The sequence below is a fragment of the Tupaia chinensis genome, unplaced genomic scaffold (genome assembly GCF_000334495.1).
Source record: "Tupaia chinensis unplaced genomic scaffold, TupChi_1.0 Scaffold145093_1, whole genome shotgun sequence".
NCBI classification, from domain to species: domain Eukaryota; kingdom Metazoa; phylum Chordata; class Mammalia; order Scandentia; family Tupaiidae; genus Tupaia; species Tupaia belangeri.
In genome coordinates, this window is record NW_006204954.1 from 1,042,093 (window position 1) to 1,062,917 (window position 20,825).

General features: G+C 38.3%; 2 pseudogenes; both read right to left on the bottom strand.

Moving 5' to 3' along the window:
- Window positions 1-4,561: 4,561 nt before the first annotated feature.
- LOC102486737 (60S ribosomal protein L7-like 1 pseudogene) lies at window positions 4,562-5,319 on the bottom strand (annotated as a pseudogene).
- Window positions 5,320-7,613: 2,294 nt separating this feature from the next.
- LOC102487132 (60S ribosomal protein L7-like 1 pseudogene) lies at window positions 7,614-8,371 on the bottom strand (annotated as a pseudogene).
- Between the last annotated feature and the right edge of the window lie 12,454 nt (window positions 8,372-20,825).

The window sequence follows — 20,825 nt, forward strand, 5'->3', positions numbered from 1 at the left end:
GAGAATGGAATTTATTTACAAAAACATGACCTTTAGGACATCTGAATACTAAGAGATTCATTAAAAAGGATAATTTTTTTAAAAAATTGGGACCAGCAGTTAGCGTAATGGCTATGTTGCTGGACTCCCACGTAGTTGACTGCAGTTCGTGTCCCGGATCCGGTGGCTTAAAACTCATGCCGAGCACGTGTGTGTGCGTGACCAAGATCCTGAGAGGAGAAGGAGGAGAAGGGATTGCAACGTGGCCATCACCCTGGGGGGTGATTTCTCGCTTTCTGTCTCTCTGTCTCTCTCTGTCTGTCTGGCGAGCGCATGCACCCTATAGCGAAAACCTCTCCAAAAGAAAAAAAAAAAAGAAAAGAAAATTAAAGTAACCAAAGTGTATATAACTTATTAATTCAATCCTCAAAAATCATGTTAATTGTGAATTAGCTATAGATAGATACATATAGATAGATGGTCACACATTACATATGAGGAGTTTTCAAAAAGTTAATAAAAATGTGCATTACAGAAAGAAAACTACAAAATGGATTTCAAAATGTTTTGATAATAAAAAATTAACATTTTTTTATTCCATTTTCCTATGAGCTTTTTGAAATCCTCTTCAAAAATTCCATAAAATCATGTGGTGGGGCTTGGTTATATTGTAAAAGTGTTAAGTAAAAACTTAATCCCTTCACTGTATCCCAGAGTGGGGCCTCTGGGTGTGCTAAGGTCATTAGGGCTTTGGTAGGTTTATAAAATAGGAAAGAAGACCAGAGTGGGCAGAAGTGCATAGACAGATACACTGCTCAAGATCCTGTCCTCTGCCACATTGTAGTGTCACCAGAAGTTGGTTCCTGGCCCTGGCCTCTGGACCCCCTAAAGCATGAGCTGAATAAATCTCTATTCTTATGAATTACCCAGTATCAGTTATTTCTGTTGGCAACACAAGAGCAGGCCTTACAGGTATAGCCTAAAAAGTTTTAGCAATATACCCAAAGTCAAGTAATTAGTAAGTACCAGAGTCCAGGGCTTAAACTTTGGTTTTCAGACTTTGTACTTTTATCTACAATATGATAGTGCAGGGCAGCAAAATATATCTTTCGGTATCATCACCTTTATTTTTCAAATGGCAAAGTGTGATTTCCCACACAAAGCCTTAGTCTACTTGTTTTAGCCCCACTGTACATGAGTATAAAAGATTTCATAAGATAGTCAAAAGAAAAAATAAAAACATGAGTATATTAGATTTCATAAGATAGTCAAAAGAAAAAATAAGCATATATTTCAATCATAACTAACCTGGAAAAACTTTAAATTGGATCATGAAAGCTCCCAGCAGTTAGTTCAGTTAGTTAAAAACCAGAAAAGTTTCCTTCTTTATCATACTTTCCTCTACAATTTGTATTGAAGGCAGGTAATCGATAATGTTGAAAATACTTGGCTCCGGAAGCCAGGCTAAGTGTAATTGTAGCAGTCTTTGCCTTCATAGCTGTGCATTACTTTGCACAGAGGCAACACCATGACAATTTTAACTTCTTCTCTTATGCTCCTCAAAGCTGACAATCTAAAAAGGATTTACGTGAGAATGTTAATCTTTTGCCTTTCTTTGTATGTGAACAGTTTTGATAGTCAAGTAAAGCTATGGTAAGTAATTGATTTTCCTTGTTTTCTCTGAAGAATTGGAGATAATCTTCCAGCAATTGTGAAGCTCTTATATTTGCTCTTCCTTTATCCCTAGCAACAATATTATAGTTGGTAGAATCCAAATATTCAGTCTAGAATAAATGTGTCAAAATTATACTAAGGGGAGAGGAATCAGTTTGCTCTGCCTTTTTATTCCACAATGCTTTTAGTCTGATTGGGCTACAGTAACAAAATACCATAAACTGGATGGAAGTAAATTTGAAAAACAAATTTATTTCTCATAGTTTTGGAGGCTAGAAAGTCTCTGATCAAGGATTCAGGGTCTGATGAGGGTCCACTCTCTGGTCCACAGTCTTCACTGAGGCAAAAGGGATAAATTAGTTTCTTTAGACAGATCTCTTTTATAGGGGCACTAATTTCATTCATGAGGGCTCTGCCATCAAGGCCTAATCCTCTCCCAAAGGCTCCACATCCTGATACCATTGTCTTGGAGGGGTTAATATTTCAACATATGAATTTTGGGGGAAATAAACATTCAGACCAATGTGGTTCTAGACAAAGGACTATAGTTAATGAGTTCATTTTGTGGGAGCCCTGTGACCTGGAGGCCAAGGTGATTTGTTTGCCCTTCAGGTAGACAGTAAGCAGCTTTTCTATTGCACAAATGGCACCTTTTCCCTGACTGCAATTCTAATAATAAATGGGTTCATAAGGAGGAACAAGTGAACAGTCTGCAAATTTATGATCTCTACATAAAGACAACTGCATGAACATATCCTTCTAATACTGACATCTTGAATATAAAAGGGGAGAGTTTTTATTTATATACCACATTATTCTTAACCAAGTAATTATTAAAATTATCCTTATTAGAATGCTAAAGATTTTTTAATGTCTTTGTTTTTTTTCTCTTAACTATTCATAAAAAATTGTTCTTATTGTTGCAAAATCAACATAAGCCTCATGATGGTAACTGAATATGTGTATTTGTTAACCTTATTCTTCACTCCAAGACCCCATTAAGATGCCAGCACAGAATAAAAAAGAAACAAACAGCCATAAGAGCTGAGATCTAGTGCTTTCAGGGATAACAACAATGAAGATGTTCTGAGAAGTCACCCTGGTAGAGCCCCCTCTGTCCTTTTCTCTCTGTCTCTCTCTGTCTCTGTCTTTTCATTTTATTCATTTTTCTTTTTTTAAATCGTTTAAGGCAAAGTATTTTCTTGGTTCTAAAATCCTCCCTTATCTTGGTAATAATCCCCTCCCATTTTCTCCTCCCATCTAGAAAGAGCATAAAGAACAGGCCAGAAGACTGAGTTCGCCATGAGAGCTGAAATCTAGTGTGCCCTGTAGTTTTCATTTTTTAAAATTAACAAATATTTTTGTTTGTTTGCTTTATCCTTTTTTTTATAACCCCTTTATTTGTATAAAATTATAAATTCTTTTAACAATGATGTGAAGCAGACAAGACTTACAGGCATGAGTGGAAACACTGATCCCATATTTAGCATAGACAGATGTGGGAGGCAAGCCCCAGGCTTCCACATCCATAACGTTTTCCCATGACTGATAAATCATTTTAAATTAATCTGATCTCACAATACTTTACAGTGTAAAGGTAACAACTGTGGAGCCAATCAGCCTAATTAATTATCTCATAACTTGGCACATTTTCAGGCATTGTTATCCCTCTAAATTTCATAGCTATGTTTGAGGGACTAAGTCAAAATTGCAGCATGAATGATCTAAAGGGACCAGGGAACACAATGGTTAAGCTTCAAGTTGTCCTCAGCCTGGCACATGCTCACCAACTGCTGAGCTGGCAGTCTGAGGCAACAAAGTCAAGAAAGCAGAGGGAAGGCCCACGTACAGCGGACATGGAGAATCCAATCAGCAGCAGACCCATTTTTCCCAGGATGAACACTGCCAGAAACCCTGCGGCTGACCTACTCTTCCACTGCCAGTAGGGCAAGAGTACTTCTGAAGTCTGTATTATGCAAGAGAAATGGTTTAACCAAGCTGCTTGCCTGATATGCCAATATCACCCATGCTAAACCAAGAAAATGGTTTACTCCTTCCTGATCTGGGTTTTAAGGAGGTAGCTATCAAGGAAACCAGGAAATCCCATCTTAGGAGGAAAATGTTGGGCACCTCCAGAGTTACAGATGACGCAGGGGGCAACACAGTTTGCCACTGTGTTCTAGGAGAAAACAGCAAACAGGATTGAAGGGAAAAGCTGTCTTTGTAAGGTATATTCTATAGCCACAAGACCAGGAGACTAGCAAGATCAGGGCCTGGTGACCAATCCCGGTAACAGCAGGACTATGAAATATTCAGGCAAAATTTTGGTATATGTCTTACTGACAAAGGGAATTTCTCAAATGCTGAGATAGAGAAAAAGACTAAGACAGCTGCAGGCTAGACAGAAAAGTCATCAGACACACTAGGATTGTCAAGTCTGAGAGTTCTCAGAGCTGTCAAAAAGTTGGACATAATCTCATGGTAGAACCAACCAAGTATTTGTTTTTGTGCTTCTTTAAACCGTATTTTAAGTTTTTTCAAAACAAGGTCCTAGAAACTCCCATTTTCAAGTCTGCCCCAGGTTTGGTCTACTCCTATGGGAGTCTTGGGTAAACTTGTACAAGTTTGGATTATTCATTCACCAACATTAAAGCCCAGGATAGATGTGATGAAGCAGGGTTCCCTCCTCCATGGCATATACTGAATTTCAGAAATGGCAGCAGCCAACATGGAAAATGCTGGAATTTTTCTTTGCAGCTGGGCTGTGAGGAGGGGTTCCTGTTACGAACATAAACTACTGTGTTTTCAAGACTCTTCCTTTCCAGTTTCTGAAATTGAACCAGATAATAATCTTCTTTGAAGATACAATTCAAAAAGCCAAAATCACACCTTCCAAAACACAGTGCTTTCATGTATTCTGGATCCAGTTCAGCTGGCAGATTAGCTGATTGATACATTCACCCTGATAGCCAGGTGAGCCCATCTCCTTGAAGAAGCCCACTTGGTTCTTGGTGGCATGACGGGCCACCAAAAGGTGAAAAGGGCACAAGAAACATGAGATATCTTGGAAATACTTCCCCGGGAAGGCAATTTCATGAATGAGGTCTTCTAAACGAATGACGCCAAACCTCCCTAGATGCTCCTCAATCACTGTGTTGTCAGTTAGAGGGATGGTCTTATTCTTGACCTTGACTTGCCCACATTTCAAGATGAGTTCCTGGCAGATTTCAGATTTGGATATCCCCAGGTATCATAAGGTTCCACTATTCGCAGTGTTTTTAGGCTTTGAGGAGTGACTTTGACTAAAACACCACTGAAAATTTTCTTCAGACGCAGTCTCGTGATGGTCTTCTGCACCACTGAACTCACTCCCTCAGTCCTTTTGATATGCACAACAAAGGCCAATGAATGTTTAGTGGGCATTTCCAAGGCATGAGGTTTCACTTCAAGTTGTCAGAGATGTGCCATGTCATGTTTCTGTCACTAGGAATCATTTAAGAATGATTCCAGTCACTTAAATCTGGGCCCTTTCTCTTTCCTCTGCTCTTTTCTTACCAAAAGTGATTGCTTCATTTGGGTGACTTTGAGGACTTGATAAGCTTTTCTCTTTTTCAGGAGAATTTCAGTAATCAAAGGGATCTTTTTCCTTTGTTCTGACTCCACCATCTTTGCAGTCTGCTTTTTCTTTTTTTCTCTTTTTCTTTCTCTCTTTCTCTATTTTCTTATCCTTTTTCTTCTACCTCATCACTTTCCTACTCAACCTCCATGTACTGAGTGTCTAGACAGGTCTAAGTGAATAGTAGCAAGCATCTGAATACCATTAGGGTCCTCATATTCCTCAATTCCCACTGAATCTGCGACACAGAGGGAGAAAAGCAGAACACCAAAGAATTTGCAGACCATCTCCTCCTGTGCTCCTCTGATGGCTCAGATTGAACTTCTAAAAATCAGGAAGAAACAAATAACCCACCTGATGACTAGAAATCACCACAGAGGCACAAGAAATATGAGAAACCAAGAAAACACCTACCTCCAAGGGAAAAGAATAACTCCTCTTCATCCTCAGACAGTACAATGGAACTCATGGAAATGTATGATAAAGAATTTAGAATATTCATAGTGACAAAGCTAACAGAGATGGAAGAGAAGAGAGATAATGAACAGCAGAAGAAAAAAGCCAATGAGTTCCAGGTGGCGAAGAAGTTCTTGAGAGAGCTGAAAGAGGAAATACACGCCATAAAAAAGAATCAAATGGAACTGTTGTAGATGAAGGTTATAATACTCGAAGTCAAAATCTCCCTTGTAAGTATTAAAAGCAGACTAGATCATACAGAAAATCAAATCTCAAATGTAGAAGACAGAATTGCTGGACTAGTAAAGTCCACCACGAAGACCGAGAAAATAGAGACTAATATACAAGAAATACTAGATATGATTAAACCTCCGAACATCTGAATAATTGGTATCACAGAAGGTGAAGAGACTCATAAGGACATTGATAATCTATTCCATGAAATTCTGGAGGAAAACTTTTCAAACCTAGAGAGGCATTCAAAATTCAGACCCAAGAAATACAGAGGACCCCAAATAGGATCAACCCAAGAAGATCTTCTCGAAGATTTATTACAGTCAGAATGACGAAAACCACAGACAAAAACAAGATACTAGGACTGACAAGAAAAAATGTAAAAGGATATCCTATCAGGCTAACATCAGACCTCTCATCAGAAACAATGTGAGCAAGGAAAGAATGGGAAAATATATTCAAAGTGTTGAGGGAAACAATTTCAACCAAGAATATTATATCCAGCAAGATTATCCTGCATATGGGAAAAGAAGACAAGAATATTATCAGATAAACAAAACCTGAAAGAATTTACCAACACCAGACCAGTTCTCCAAGAAGTTCTGAAGGGACCAATCAGCAGCAGACCCATTTTTCCCAGGATGAACACTGCCAGAAACCCTGCGGCTGACCTACTCTTCCACTGCCAGTAGGGCAAGAGTACTTCTGAAGTCTGTATTATGCAAGAGAAATGGTTTAACCAAGCTGCTTGCCTGATATGCCAATATCACCCATGCTAAACCAAGAAAATGGTTTACTCCTTCCTGATCTGGGTTTTAAGGAGGTAGCTATCAAGGAAACCAGGAAATCCCATCTTAGGAGGAAAATGTTGGGCACCTCCAGAGTTACAGATGACGCAGGGGGCAACACAGTTTGCCACTGTGTTCTAGGAGAAAACAGCAAACAGGATTGAAGGGAAAAGCTGTCTTTGTAAGGTATATTCTATAGCCACAAGACCAGGAGACTAGCAAGATCAGGGCCTGGTGACCAATCCCGGTAACAGCAGGACTATGAAATATTCAGGCAAAATTTTGGTATATGTCTTACTGACAAAGGGAATTTCTCAAATGCTGAGATAGAGAAAAAGACTAAGACAGCTGCAGGCTAGACAGAAAAGTCATCAGACACACTAGGATTGTCAAGTCTGAGAGTTCTCAGAGCTGTCAAAAAGTTGGACATAATCTCATGGTAGAACCAACCAAGTATTTGTTTTTGTGCTTCTTTAAACCGTATTTTAAGTTTTTTCAAAACAAGGTCCTAGAAACTCCCATTTTCAAGTCTGCCCCAGGTTTGGTCTACTCCTATGGGAGTCTTGGGTAAACTTGTACAAGTTTGGATTATTCATTCACCAACATTAAAGCCCAGGATAGATGTGATGAAGCAGGGTTCCCTCCTCCATGGCATATACTGAATTTCAGAAATGGCAGCAGCCAACATGGAAAATGCTGGAATTTTTCTTTGCAGCTGGGCTGTGAGGAGGGGTTCCTGTTACGAACATAAACTACTGTGTTTTCAAGACTCTTCCTTTCCAGTTTCTGAAATTGAACCAGATAATAATCTTCTTTGAAGATACAATTCAAAAAGCCAAAATCACACCTTCCAAAACACAGTGCTTTCATGTATTCTGGATCCAGTTCAGCTGGCAGATTAGCTGATTGATACATTCACCCTGATAGCCAGGTGAGCCCATCTCCTTGAAGAAGCCCACTTGGTTCTTGGTGGCATGACGGGCCACCAAAAGGTGAAAAGGGCACAAGAAACATGAGATATCTTGGAAATACTTCCCCGGGAAGGCAATTTCATGAATGAGGTCTTCTAAACGAATGACGCCAAACCTCCCTAGATGCTCCTCAATCACTGTGTTGTCAGTTAGAGGGATGGTCTTATTCTTGACCTTGACTTGCCCACATTTCAAGATGAGTTCCTGGCAGATTTCAGATTTGGATATCCCCAGGTATCATAAGGTTCCACTATTCGCAGTGTTTTTAGGCTTTGAGGAGTGACTTTGACTAAAACACCACTGAAAATTTTCTTCAGACGCAGTCTCGTGATGGTCTTCTGCACCACTGAACTCACTCCCTCAGTCCTTTTGATATGCACAACAAAGGCCAATGAATGTTTAGTGGGCATTTCCAAGGCATGAGGTTTCACTTCAAGTTGTCAGAGATGTGCCATGTCATGTTTCTGTCACTAGGAATCATTTAAGAATGATTCCAGTCACTTAAATCTGGGCCCTTTCTCTTTCCTCTGCTCTTTTCTTACCAAAAGTGATTGCTTCATTTGGGTGACTTTGAGGACTTGATAAGCTTTTCTCTTTTTCAGGAGAATTTCAGTAATCAAAGGGATCTTTTTCCTTTGTTCTGACTCCACCATCTTTGCAGTCTGCTTTTTCTTTTTTTCTCTTTTTCTTTCTCTCTTTCTCTATTTTCTTATCCTTTTTCTTCTACCTCATCACTTTCCTACTCAACCTCCATGTACTGAGTGTCTAGACAGGTCTAAGTGAATAGTAGCAAGCATCTGAATACCATTAGGGTCCTCATATTCCTCAATTCCCACTGAATCTGCGACACAGAGGGAGAAAAGCAGAACACCAAAGAATTTGCAGACCATCTCCTCCTGTGCTCCTCTGATGGCTCAGATTGAACTTCTAAAAATCAGGAAGAAACAAATAACCCACCTGATGACTAGAAATCACCACAGAGGCACAAGAAATATGAGAAACCAAGAAAACACCTACCTCCAAGGGAAAAGAATAACTCCTCTTCATCCTCAGACAGTACAATGGAACTCATGGAAATGTATGATAAAGAATTTAGAATATTCATAGTGACAAAGCTAACAGAGATGGAAGAGAAGAGAGATAATGAACAGCAGAAGAAAAAAGCCAATGAGTTCCAGGTGGCGAAGAAGTTCTTGAGAGAGCTGAAAGAGGAAATACACGCCATAAAAAAGAATCAAATGGAACTGTTGTAGATGAAGGTTATAATACTCGAAGTCAAAATCTCCCTTGTAAGTATTAAAAGCAGACTAGATCATACAGAAAATCAAATCTCAAATGTAGAAGACAGAATTGCTGGACTAGTAAAGTCCACCACGAAGACCGAGAAAATAGAGACTAATATACAAGAAATACTAGATATGATTAAACCTCCGAACATCTGAATAATTGGTATCACAGAAGGTGAAGAGACTCATAAGGACATTGATAATCTATTCCATGAAATTCTGGAAGAAAACTTTCCAAACCCAGAGAGGCATTCAAAATTCAGACCCAAGAAATACAGAGGACCCCAAATAGGATCAACCCAAGAAGATCTTCTCGAAGATTTATTACAGTCAGAATGACGAAAACCACAGACAAAAACAAGATACTAGGACTGACAAGAAAAAATGTAAAAGGATATCCTATCAGGCTAACATCAGACCTCTCATCAGAAACAATGTGAGCAAGGAAAGAATGGGAAAATATATTCAAAGTGTTGAGGGAAACAATTTCAACCAAGAATATTATATCCAGCAAGATTATCCTGCATATGGGAAAAGAAGACAAGAATATTATCAGATAAACAAAACCTGAAAGAATTTACCAACACCAGACCAGTTCTCCAAGAAGTTCTGAAGGGAATGCTTTACCAGAAAAACTAAAGTCAGACATGCAGAAGAGTTCTAAAACAGCTAAGAAAATGGCCAGTTTAATGGTAGGGACAAGTCCAGAGTTGAACGTTATCTTCCAGAATTTAAACGGAAAGATCAGACCACAACAGAAGATAAAGTACATGAGTTTGAACTGGTGAAATAGAATTGTATGACATTTGACTAAAACATTACTGATATTCTATGTTTTGTTTTCCAGAGTTAAGGGGTTTTTTCTTCTCTTGAGTTGTGGACAGTTCCATGTATCTACTATTCAAACAAAATCCTAACCTATTTCCTGACTTTAAGTATTAAGCAAAGTTCTCTTAACATTCTTTTATTTTGGTTTATTAAAACTAAAACTGCCATTCTTGAAATTAAATAATATAATAAAAAAAATACCTATTTAATGACCACAGTAAGCAATATAGTGTCAGCTAGGGACCACTTTATAGTATATTCATTCTACCCACAGAGTTCCATGCCTAAAGTCAACTTTTGTTCACAGATATATATCAGCTGAATTTACTACTGAAAATATTTAGATTAATTTAGATATTGTGTGAATCAATGAAATGTCAGAAAGATAAAGGAATGGAAAGCAACTGCAGATACCAGAGACAGGTTGAGAGGAGGATTGAAAATAGCAGTGGGTGAGAAATGGGGGGCGGGGGGTGGAATATATACATACAAGAAACAAGAAATGGAAAATTATTTGTTGGTGATAACATGTATGATTAAACCACTTTACAGTGTATTCTGGCTGGAAATTTGCATTTTATATGCTGTGGTGATGTTCAGTGAAAGAATGTAAAATAAATAATTTTTTTATAAAAGAACAAACTCACAGTTATATAGAGGCCAAGAGGGAAGCCTCTATATAAATGTATTAGAGATTTTGACAATTTTTTTAAAAGAAAGTGGAGGAGGGGTGTTGATTGGTAGAATCTGGTGAAAAGTCTTACTCCAGAATATTCTAGAAGGGGCTATGATGAAGAAGGATGTCCAGAGAGGCTCTAACCTTGGATCCAATGGGTATGAAGATACAGAGTAAAAAGGAGGTTGAAAACAGGAAAAGAGTGGGGGGTTTAGGAGAATCTGACAATAAGCAAAATAAACTAATAGCTCTCTTTTCCTATCTCTGCAGCAGTGGTGACAAGGAGTCAGCCGAGCCTCTAGCAAAGAAACCGTTATCCGAAGTTCAAGTAAATTGAAGAAAATCTTTCAGAAGAGCTGCTGTGCTAAAAAGAGTGTTTCCACCCAGGATAAGCCCCTTCATTCTGTCCGACAAACTGCTTGTGAACAGACATTTTCTCTCTCACTCATCCCAGTGGCAAATCTGTCAGTAGACCAACTTCACAGGTGTTGAAAAACTCCTGGTCAGTCCCTTCATTTCCTTATCCTAAATATAAACTAAAAACAAGGACCAAAAGCCATATGACAAAGTGAACAACAACAAAGAGGGTGAGCAGAGGGAATCCTTGAGAAAACAGAAATAATCCAAGAGACTTAAGAGAGACCTTAAACAACCTAAATCCCTCTAACATCCAGAGAGAGGTATGAAATTACATTAAAACTGTAAAAGAAGAAAGATGTGCTATGATAAAGAGAAAAAAAATAAAAGGAAAAAAACCTGGAAATTAAAAATATATTGGCCAGAATAATACAAAATTCAATAAAAGAATTGGCACAAAGCTGAAGCAATTTCATGAAGTAGAATGAAGGGGAAAAAGGAAAAAAAAATATGTGGAGAACAATAGAAGACAAAGAGGATCAATCTAAGAGGTTCGACATTTGGCTTATATACACTCTAGAAAGAGAAAATAGGGAAAACAGAGGTGATAAATGTACCAAAGAAATCATGTGCAGTTGTTCCTCAGTATCCTCAGAGGATTGGTTCCAGAATTCCCTCTGGATACCAAAATCCTCAGATGCTCAAGTACCTTATATGAAATTGCCTAGTATTTGCATACAACCTAAGCACACCCCTCTGACAGAGAAAGAGAGAGAAAGTGAGAGAACACCCACGATGAGGAACAGTCACACCACAATCCCTTCTCTTCCATTTCTTCCTCCTTTCAGAATTTTGGGCACACATGTACATACGCCTGGCATGTTTTTCAAGTCACTGGGTCTGAGACTCAAACTGTACAGTGGGCCATGTGGGATCCAGTCACTTTATCCATCATGCCATGGGCTGCCGCATTTTCATATACTCAAAATCATCTCAGATTACTTTTATAACATCTAATATAAAGCAAATGCCGTGTAAATAGTTGTTATACTGTATTGTTTGGAAATATTGACAGCAAGGGACCAGCAGATAGCATAATGGCTAAGTCGCTGGACTCTATATTGCCGACTGCTGTTCAAGTCCCGGACCTGGTGGCTTAAACCACACTGGGCGCATGTGCATGCATGCCCAAGATCCCAAAAGGAGAAAGGAGAAGAAGGGATTGCGGTGTGGCCATCCCCCCGGGGGCGATTTCTCGCTTTCTGTCTCTGTCTCTCTCTGCATTTCTGGCAAGCGCATGTGCCCGATAGCAAAAACCTCTCCAGACAAAAAAAAAAAAAAAAAAAGGAAATATCGACAGGAAAAAGTTTGTATATGTTCAATACAGACGGAACCAATTTATATATATATATATATTTTGGATCTTAGGTTGTTTAAATCCATAGATTGTGCAGAAATACACAGCTGCAGAACCCACACACATGGAGAGCCAACTGTAGACAAGTTTCCCCTATCTAAAGAGATACTTAAATCTTTCACAACTGAAAGAGCCAGTCAAGTGCTAAGTACAAAGGAAAAAGACTGACACCTAAACACCTCGTGGCACAATGTCACAATCGAAAGTATGATTAAAAGATTATAAAAGTATCCAAAAGGAAAAAAGAGAAAGAAATGCAAGCACATAAAAGGACCAAAAAAGAAAAGTAGCAATAGACTTCTCATGAATAACACTGGATTTCAGAAGAAAGTGAAATAAAAATTTTCTCCAAACTTCCGAAGACTATTTGAACACAAAGTTATATACCATACTAGAATAATATTAGAATCATAGGCTTAAATACTGCATAGTTAGGTATGCAGAGACTCAGAATGCTAACCTTCCATATCTTTCTAAGAAATTACTTGAAGATGCATTATTGCAAAATGTGGGTGAAACCAAATATTCATATTACTTTGAATCTTGATATATGTAGAATTAAATGTAATATTGGGTCATTGGAAAAGTCATGAAGCATTTTTGCATAGAAAAACACAGAATAATACATCATGACCTTTTTGATGACCCAATATGTGTAGAAATTTATACTGGTTCTTTACATTGCAGTTGAGATATTTATTTATTTATTTATTTATTTATTTATTTATTTATTTATTTATTTATTTATTTATTTTGAGAGGTTTTTTTGGTATAGGGCATGTGCGCTCACCAGAAAGACAGAGAGAGACAGAGACAGAAAACCAGAAATCACCCCCCAGGAGAGATGGCCAAGCTGCAATCCCTTCTCCTCCATTCTCCTCTTGGGATCTTGGGCACACATAAACACGTGTCCGGCATGAGTTTAAGCCACCGGGTCCGAGACTTGAACTGCGGTCAACTACATGGGAGTCCAGCAACATAGCCATTACACTAACTACTGGTCCCTGCAGCTGGGATATTTAACATCAGCATTTAAAAATGGTTTATTTAAAATATTTAATGGTGTGGGATTAAAATTTTAAGGCAAATTAAATTTCAGATAAAAAAATAAAAAAGTAACAATGGGCCAGCACATGGTATAGTAGTTAATGTGGCTAGATTCCACACAGCCAAATACGTGGTTGGCGTCCCAGACACTCTGGCTGATAAACATACTGGGTGTCCATAAAAATGCATGTCCAAAACCCCCAAAGGAGAAACAAATGGAGAAGGGATTGTGGCACAACCATTTCCCATGGGGGTGCTTTCTCACTCTTGCTCTCTAGACAGAGAGAATCTCTCTCTGGTGATTGCATGTGCCTTCTGGTAAAATTCTTTTTAAATTATATTTAGAATTTTGATCTTCTGAATCATATTTTATAATTCTGAATTAAAATTAATGTTTTCAAAACAAAATAATTTAAGACTTCTATTTTGTATTTATCTTAAATACATTATATTTTCACAAAAACATTCTAATTATACTTTTCATTTACTGTTAATTTTCATTTCTTTACATCGTTACCTTTAGAGAACACAAATAATCTAAAAGTCTTGGTTACAAATAGTTATTTTGCTAAAATGAAGGCAAGAGAAGTAAATTTAATGGAATAAATATTCAATGATTTATGAAGTATGTATGTCTTTATTACTCGTGCAAATAGCACTAGTCTATTGACAGAAACCTAGACATGAAAAAAGTAATGAAATCCAGTGCTCTTTGACATCTTTGTCTTTCAGTCACAGAGAAACCATAGCTTAACATTAACTTATCGATTTTATTGTTATGAAAGTAAGAAGGAGAGAGAACATATAAAGGTGTGATAACTTAATATATAACTTTTTTAGAGTTTCTTTCTTTCGTAAGAGAGAGAGAACGAAAAACAGGTACCCTTGAAAGGGTCTCACCATGCCATGATGCCCTCCATAACCTTCTGGTTAGCAAACATCATGGGAGCACATGTTCAGGTTGACTCAGGATCCAAATCTTGGGCCTTCTCATAAGGCTCCAGCATTGAGCAGCAGTGTCCTACCACCTGCACCACTGTATCTAGACCCTATAATTTAAAAATATTTAGATGCATGGTATATGGATGTCCACTGGGATTCTTGCCTAGCCTCCTACTATTAGGGCTAGGTCTTCAGATAAGCCTAAGATACATTGCCTAGGAGGCAAATAAACCTACTTGGGATTTATTTGCCCAGGGGATTCAGTTATTGTAGGTGTGTGGGCAAAGTGGCATTAGAGGACAGGAAAGACAAGAATCATGTCTGTCCACCTTGGTATATCTAATACAAACTCTCAGTAGATGTTTGAGGAATGAGTAAGTGAATGTGAAGGCAAACATGAGGTATTTTTAAAACAGATCACTACTGGAAACAGGCAGGTTGTCTGTCATAAAAGAGCAGAACAATAGACATTATTAGGTACTTATGTTAAATAGTTATTAAAGAAAACATTCATGAGTTCTGAGTTTCCAGGGTTTGTTTATTAAAAACTCAATTGACCTTCAAGATCATGTTAAAATAGTATCAGGAGAAATTAAAATTTCGAAGGAACATGCTAGCTAAAAGATTCTATAATCCTATGATACCAGCAAGTTTAATACCTTAGAGTATAATTTTTCACTATTGTCATTTCAGCAAATTCGCTTTGCAATATAAATGTAAAGAAAAAAACATTACTGCAAATTTTATCTGAGGAAGCAATAATGGTACTACTGTTCTTCAAAAGAGTATTGATTTTTAGTATAAATTCTCATTTCTTTGTGACTAGGGCTGGTCTTAACATTTCTTTTTCACTCTACAGGAAAGAATGACATTTGCAGAATCAGATATTTCTGTCTTCTGACAGAAGATAAGTGTAGAGCAATAGATCCCACAAAATAACATTCAAGTAATGTTGTCTGAAGGGCACTTCATGTCACCCCTATGGATTTACATAGTTGTTATTTTCCCCAATTATCATAGAAGTTAGATTAGACTCCTTGGACAGAAATTTGATTTGGAGGATATGTGTGTGTGTGTGAATTTCACAGAAAAGCCTCAACACTGGCTGCATTTTAAAATCACTCAGGGAGCATTTAATATTGGGTTACTGGAAAAGTCATAATACATTTTTATATAGAAAAATATGTCATGACTGTTCCAATGACCCAATAGATACCAGTGTCATATTCACAATTCCAAATATTAAGAAAGATGACAATTCAGCATTAGAAGCATGTGAAATATCAGTTTTAGGTACTTAACACTCTCATGAGATGTTAAACATATAAATGTTTAAGTGATTGATTACCTTCACATTATATCTGGAATTTCCTTCGGAGATCAGAACTAAGGCCAGACACTCTAAAAGGGAGATGTTCTATGCAGGCAATGTGTAAAGACAACAGATCTCTTAGGACAGGCTTCACCCAGTCAAATAACAAAATAGAGGGCCTCATCTGCTGTCCTTAGCACAAGTTGTTCAACTCTGGACTTCTTCAAGTCAGAAACCTATCTTTATCTTGTATCACAAGGTCCCAGGGCAGGCCTTACTGATGAAATTGTGGCCAAGTAGTTAAAAGAGCTACATGTGCCATGGCTACCTGCAGTTTGGGTCCCAGCCCCAGTGGCTTGAAAGACATTCCAAGTACATTTTCATACATGCTCCGCTCCTTACTGGATGAAGAAATGAAGGAAAAGAGATGTGGTGTGACCATGACCCATTGGAAGGTTATTTCTCCCTCCTTCTTTCTCTCTTTCTGTCTCTCTGCTCTTTTGTTAATGCTCATGCCCCCTGGCACATTAAAAAGAAAAAAAAAGAAGAACCAAAGAAACTTCATCAGTAGGGCAGGCACCTAAATATTTATAGGATTTATTTCCTACAATAGGATTTATTTCCTACACATATGTCTTACTAGGGTAAGCAGAGTACTTGCCATATGTTATTTCTCGGGTTTAATTAACATGATACTGAGGTAGGAGACAGGGACTCTAAAAAATAAGTTAGGGTATAGGTCCCAAAATGAAATCGCAAATGGCTAACCTTTAAGATGGAGACACAACAGCCTAACAGCTGTTCAGCTCTTACTGGACAGCTACTCACAAGGAAGAACTCACAGTGACTCCCAAGATAGTTAGCTAAGTCAGATAAAACAAACAATTGAGACTTCTTTCATGACCTGCCCCATGTCAAAATAGAGATAAGGGCCTTTATGGCTCAGAAAATCCTAAAAAGACCTTGTGCAATAATTCACCATTAGAATCTGATCATCTATAGATCACTCCAAAGGTATGGGGAAGAAAATTTCATGACAAGATGAAAGTAAATAAGTGGCTCCTGAGAACAAGCCCTAAGTTCCTTTCTGACCAGAATGAAAAAATCCTTAGCCTCCGTTCCTCTTTAGCAACCTTTTGGGACCCTTCCCTACTTGATGGGAGTTTGCTTTTCTTCCTCCCAATAAACTCTTGTTTTACTATTCTGCCATGTGTCCATGTCTCTAATTTTTCATGAATCTGAGATAAGAAACTGGTCACCTTGCAGCTTTGAATTTGTTGGCTGTGTTGAGTGTGATCACTCCAACCACCCGCGTCAATACCAACAATACGGTTGATCACTGTGATGTTTTGTAGAATGCTCAGCTGATGAAAGATTCTTTGGACTTACGTTGTGACAAAGAGCAGAAGAGTTAATATAGCCCTGAGGAGGCAGTCTGAATGCATACTGCTATTCATTCAAATGGATTATTCCACCCAATGCAGACTGAATAACAGATATTCACCAGATTAATAGCTTTATATCAAGAAGTTGTTGAAACTACATTCTGAATGGAATGGCAGAGATTAGCAACACCCTCTAAAACATAAAGGGTGAAGAGGTGATAGTTCCCAGCATGACTTTCTTTAATTTGTCAGTATAGCTTTATAGAAGATAGATCATAGCCAGTGACTATAAAATACTATAAACCTTACCAATGTAGTTTCAATGACAGCTATCATGCTAGACACACTATCTTTAATAGAACAAATTGATACAACCTCTTGATATACAGCGATTAATCTGGTGAATATCTGTTATTCAGTCTGCATTGGGTGGAATAATCCATTTGAATGAATAGCAGTATGCATTCAGACTGCCTCCTCAGGGCTATATTAACTCTTCTGCTCTTTGTCACAACGTAAGTCCAAAGAATCTTTCATCAGCTGAGCATTCTACAAAACATCACAGTGATCAACCGTATTGTTGGTATTGACGCGGGTGGTTGGAGTGATCACACTCAACACAGCCAACAAATTCAAAGCTGCAAGGTGACCAGTTTCTTATCTCAGATTCATGAAAAATTAGAGACATGGACACATGACAGAATAGTAAAACAAGAGTTTATTGGGAAGAAGAAAAGCAAACTCCTATCAAGAGGGTGTTACTAATCTCTGCCATTCCATTCAGAATGTGGTTTTACCTCTGACTCATTGTTTTGTCTAGGGTGGGGAGAAATCTCTTCTTCAGTAGATCAGTGAATCAATGTAAGAGTTCTGTCATTTGCTAAATGTATCCTTTTTGATTATGCACTCAGAGAATGAGAAAATGACAATGGGGTGTGTCAATGAATCAATTCTAACTATGTGATACAGATTACCTTGCATTTGTACACTCCTACTCTAATGGGCAGAAGGAGAGTAGATGGTCTAGAAGTCACAAGGGAAGGTAGGTATTAATCTATAGGAGGGTAAGTATTAACCTGAGAGACATGTAGTTTGTATAAAAACTGCATGTTTTCTAGGTAAAAAGAGGCTTATCTCTACCAGTGAGCAATGGGCTACTTCTGAAAACCCAGAGAGTTCTCAGAAGAAAATATGGGCATTCAAAGTTTTCTAGGGCATATTGTCATGATGTTAACATTGCTGCTCCCTGCTCTCAGGATTCCACACCTTTTAAGCCATGCATTTGGCATAGGAGACTTGCTAGAACTGTGAACTAGAGCCTTATTTGCAACTCTGCTATGCTCATTATCAGATCCTGAGCCTAACTTTCAGCCTGAACTACTCTCCATCTATAAAACATGAAGAGGCTCTTTTAAATCCTGTCTCAAAGTCCTTTCAGGTTCATTTTTGTTTTTGTTTTTGAGAGGCTTTTTGCTATAGGGCACTTATGCTCTCCAGAAAGGCAGAGAGAGACAGAGAGACAGAAAGCGAGAAATCACACCCCAGAGGGGATGGCCACTCGGCAGTCTCTTCTCCTCCATTCTCCTCTTGGGATCTTGGGCACCTACGCAGACGCGCCCAGCATGAGTTTAAGCTACCAGGTCTGGGACTCGAACTGTGGTCCACTACATAGGAGTCCAGCAACATAGCCATTATGCCAACTGCCGGTCCCAGTTTTTTTTTAAAGAGGTTTGTTTTTGTTTTTGCTTTTGTTTTTTTGGCCTTAGGGCACTTGTAGTCACCAGAGAGAGAGAGAGACAGAGATACTGAGAGAGAAAGTGAGAAATCTCCCCCCAGGGGGATAGCCATGCAGCAATTCCTTCTCCACCATTCTCCACTTGGGACCTTGGGCACACAAGCACATGTGGCTGGAATGATTTTCAAGCCTCTGGATCTAGGACTCAAAACTTGGTCGGCCACGTGGGAGTTCAGTGACATAACCATTATGCCATCTGCTGGCCCCAGTTCTTTTAGCTTTAATACCTGAAACAACTTAGCCTGTCATTTTCTCTCTTCAGCACATCAAAGCACTTAAGAATGGTTTAACTCCACAGTCCTTATAATTAACATAGCCACAAATCTCTTAAATGTTAGTGAGAATGGATGAGGAAGTGCATCCCTTTTAACTGTATCCCATTCTAACTCATATTGATGAGAATCTTAGTAATTGTTATACTTCAGTGAGCCAGGACTGATCACCATCTCACTAACCTCCAGCAATAGAATCCTTATTGTCCAGTGAGTAATCCAATTACAAAATGCTATCTGGAGAATCTTTCTTAGAATTACTTTTGGCATCAACTGTCTTGGTTTAAATGTACTCAGAAGTAAACTCTGAGATAAGGATTCAAGAGTGAATAGGATTTATTTTTGGAGGTGCAGAGTATAGTACCATAGAGGTAGGGAATGATATTGAGAAGAGAAAAGGTGCATTTTATAAACAAATTTTATCATAGGTGACTGGAGCTAAATTCTATGACAGGGGACAGAAAGGGAAGAAGAGGCAAAGAAATGTAGAAAATGGTATAAAATAGACACCTTAAATTTATTCTATTCACAAAACAAGGGAGCTGAGACTCCCTTGTTGATGACATATCAATTGTCATTAATCATTAGTTTGGGTTGTCCCCTGTGGTGCTGGCCTGGCAACATATAGGGGGAAACACTTTCTGGGTTTCTGGATAAAGTATCCAAGCACGTAAGTGCAGATATGGGAAGTTTGAAGTTGGTTTAAAAACAATAGGTGAAGGAGAAGCCAGAAGAAACAAGAAAAAAGGGGAAGGAAAAATGGGAAAATGAAACAGAGGGGAAAATGTGGAATAAGAGTATGTGGGAAGTCAGAGGAGATGAAGTGATTCAAATTCAACAGTGTCATACAAGATTTTTGGATCAGAGTCGTTGCATCTTTCTGTACTTCAGTCCACTAAAAGAAAATTGCATTATCAATCTTTATTTTATTTTCACTGGCTTTAATTGCTGAACATGTTACGTTATAATAAAGGATTATAAATCCTTCTTTTTTTAATTGCCAGAGATGTGTGCATTCTCTAGAGAAAGCTAGAAAGACAGAGAAAGAGAAACCATCCCCAACAGGCAGTGCTCATGCCACAATCCCTTCTCCTCCATTTCTTCCTCCCATCAGTATCTTGGGCACACATATCCAGTGTGTGAAAAACAGCCTTGATTATTATAATAACTTAAAAAATTTACTGGGTCTGAGATTCAAATCCAGCTCCATTAACATTAGGCTATGGAGCTAGCCCAAAGCTTTTAAGTTATTTGGGCTACACAATATTATTCTTTATTATTTTTACTGCTGCTTGACAATCACTTGAAAAGATTTTCTTGCTTGAAAGGGAAACAGGAAAAAGAAAAGCCCTTTTATATCTCTCACTTACCATATAGCCCACACTCATACCATACCCCACGCTCATACCACACCACAGCCATTCTCTAACAGTGTTGCTCTTTAAGTAACAGGATGCGTGCCAGTAGTTAAGAAAAGGCATCCACTGAAAGATCCAGCCTGAACCAGTCAAACCCAAGATGGCACCAGGAACAACAGCTGCCTGCCAAACCTTCAAACTCTCTACACCTCAAGATACTTCATTAGCATGCTAGATGACACATCAGTCATGATTTTGACCAAAAATTGTGATAGGCAGTTAGCTAGAAGTCAGCTGGCAGCCCAAAGAAAATAGCAGAAGGTGAAGCCAGCAGGTGGTGTAGTAGTTGAGGTGCTGGACTCTCATATGGTCTACTGCGGTTTAATCTTTGGACCTAGCAGCTTGAAACTCACACAGAGCACATGTGTATGA